Source organism: Echinops telfairi, unplaced genomic scaffold, assembly GCF_000313985.2.
Source record: "Echinops telfairi isolate 266 unplaced genomic scaffold, ASM31398v2 ScPeMD7_7469;HRSCAF=8507_1, whole genome shotgun sequence".
Taxonomy (NCBI): Eukaryota; Metazoa; Chordata; class Mammalia; order Afrosoricida; family Tenrecidae; genus Echinops; species Echinops telfairi.
Window position 1 is genome coordinate 127,107,547 of NW_022111373.1, and position 3,096 is coordinate 127,110,642.

Sequence of the window (3,096 nt, forward strand, 5' to 3'; positions counted from 1 at the left end):
AGTTAAGAATGGGGTCTGAATTTTCCTTCCTTTAAATTGGATAGTCATTACCGCATGTTGTGCCACAATATTGAGACAATTTATAAGTGACAGATGTATATACTTCCACAGTGATGGGATTAAAATATTCAGGGAGCAGTAAGGTCATTCTAGCAACTTTTGTGTGAAATGTTGCCTGAAGTATGCTATAGCAATTAGGAATAGTGATGAAATCAGAAAAAAAGTTGTATCCTGATTTTAAAATACAAGCAAAATCTTTGAAACACTGTAATTCATATTAAATTTTAATTTGGAAGGATCTCTTGTAGTTCAGTAATGGGCAAAAATAACATAAAGATTTTATTATCCATATGATTTTATCCTGAAAATTTATATTAAAAAAGCATGCAAAAATTAAAAACAGTAATTCATTATTCTTGGATAATGAGATATAGGGAAAATAATTTTAGACCAAACTGATAAAAGAACAAATGAACCGATATGTTGCATTCATATCTTGAAGCACCGAGTTGAAGTCTAGTACCTCTTTCCCTGTGGAGATATAACCAACACCTTCCTCTTGGGTTGATTAGAAGGAGGGAACCACTACAGAAGTCTGAGGGGTTGGCCCCAATCCCAAGTACTTGGAAAGTCTCCCCTCCTTCCAGAAGAATTCACTTCAGAGGACAGCACAGAAGTTACAGTTCAAGGAGAGGAACATGTCTGATCAGAGCACACAGGAGCAAATAAAGGGGAACAAAAAGAGTAGAGCACATCCTGGACCACCAAGCCCTGAGGAAAATATTCCTGTCCAGAACAGCCAATGCTGCACAGAGAGGACCATAGGATCAGCCTGACTACAAGACAAAACATCCCTCACTTATCATGAGTGCTATGGGGGACAACACTGGAGACACAGTGAGGGAATTGTGCCTGATCTGACCCCACCACACTGAGGTGAAACACTAAGGCCATGCAACAGAACAAGGGGAGCAGAGCAACAAAGTCCCAAGGGAATACCAAAAATAGACTTTGGGGGCCAGGACATGGCACTCCATCAAACTGGACCAGAAACCACTCCTAAAGATCAATAAAAAGACCTTGGACTATTTTATAGGCTTTTCTTTTTTTTTAATCAGTGTATTTTTTTTCTGTTGTTTTATTGTTGTTTTGTTTTGCTCTGTCTTGTTTTGGTGCATATTATTATCTCTGCAGGTCTATCTAGATAAGACAGGTGGGATAAATAATCTGGAGGAGAAAACAATGGAACTGATGGTTCAGGGGGACATGGGACAGGGAAAGGAAGTGGGTGTTAACAAACCCAGCGACAAGGGAACAACAAGTGATCTAAATTTGATGGCAAGGAAGGTGTAGGAAGCCTGGTAGGCTTTGATCAAGGGCAATGTAACCGAGAGGAATTACTGAAACCCAATGAAGACTGAACATGATAGTGAGACAAGAGGCAAGTAAAAGGAAATAGAAGAAAGAACTAGGAGGCAAAGAACATTTTTAGAGGTCTAAATACAGGCATGTGCATATGTAGATATATTTATCTATGCTGATGGGCAAACAGAACTATGTACATATATTTATAGACTTAGTATTAAGGTAGCAGATGGAGATTGGCCCTCTACTCAAGTACGCCCTCAATGCAAGAACACTTTGTTCTATTGACTTGGCATTCCATGATGCTCACCTTCCCAACACAATCACTGAAAACAAAGTGGGTGCCTAAGCAAATGTGTTGAAGAAAGGGGATGGTGCCCAGCTAGCAAAATAAATAGTATCTGGGGTCTTAAAGGCTTGAAGATAAACAAGTGGCCATCTAGCTGAGAAGCAACAAAACCCATATGGAAGAAGCACAACAGCCTGTCAGGCATCAAAGAACAAAAATATCATATCATTGTGAATGAGGGGTAGCGTGGAATTGAGACCCAAAGCCCATCTATAGGCAACTGAACATCTCCTTAAAGAAAGGTTACGGGGAGGAGATGAGCCAAACAAGGTGCAGTATATCACCAATGAACCAATACAACTTTCCTCTAGTTCTTTAATGCTTTCTATCCCGCACTATCATGACCACAATTCTACATTACAAATCTGGCTAGTCTAGAGCATGTACATGGGTACAGATAAGATCTGGGAACACAGGGAATCCAGGACAGATAAACCCCTCAGAACCAATAATGAGAGTAGCCATACCAGGAGGGTAAGAGGAAGGTGGGGGGAGGTAGGTGGAACCAATCACAATGATCTACCTACAATGCCTCCCAGGGGGATGGACAACAAAAAAGTGGGTGAAGGGAGACATCGATCAGTGTAAGACATGACAAAATAATAATAATTTATAAATTATCAAGAGTTTATGAGGGAGGTTGGGAGAAGGAGGGGAAAAATTAGAAGCTGATACCAAGGGCTCAAGGAGAAAGAAAGTGTTTTGAAACTGATGATGGCAACAAATGTACAAATGTGCTGGACACAATGGATGGATGGATGGATTGTGATAAGTATTGCGCAACCCAAAATAAAATGATTAAAAAAACAAGACAAAAAATAAACCTTGCGTGATTATTAATGAAATACATTTTGAGCAATTCCAAACCTAATCATAGAATAATGAATTGAGATGGTCATCAAACCACCAGGAACAATATATAAATAAGCTCTAAATATCTTATGCATGTGAAATTTGGACATTAACTAAAGAATACTGAAGAATTACCCATGCATTTGAATTTTGGTGCTGGCATAGAATACTGAAAGAACCATGTGCTGCCAAAAAAACAAACAAAGAAACAAAATCTGTACTGGAAGAAGTACAGCCAGATACGTCTTAGAATCAAGGATAATAGGACTTAGTTTCACATGCCTTGGATGTGTAGTCCGTGAGGAGTCTACTTGTACAGTAGAGGGAAAGGAAAAAGAGGAAGTTTCCTGACAAGATGGTTTGACACATTGGCTGGAACAATGTGCACAGACATAAGAATTATTGTGAGAATGACACAGGACTGAGTAGTGTAGGGGGCTGTTATACCAAAGGTCACTATGTACAAATCAACACCTAATAACAACAAAATTTATGGCTTCCTGAATACTACTTTTGCATTTATTAAGGTC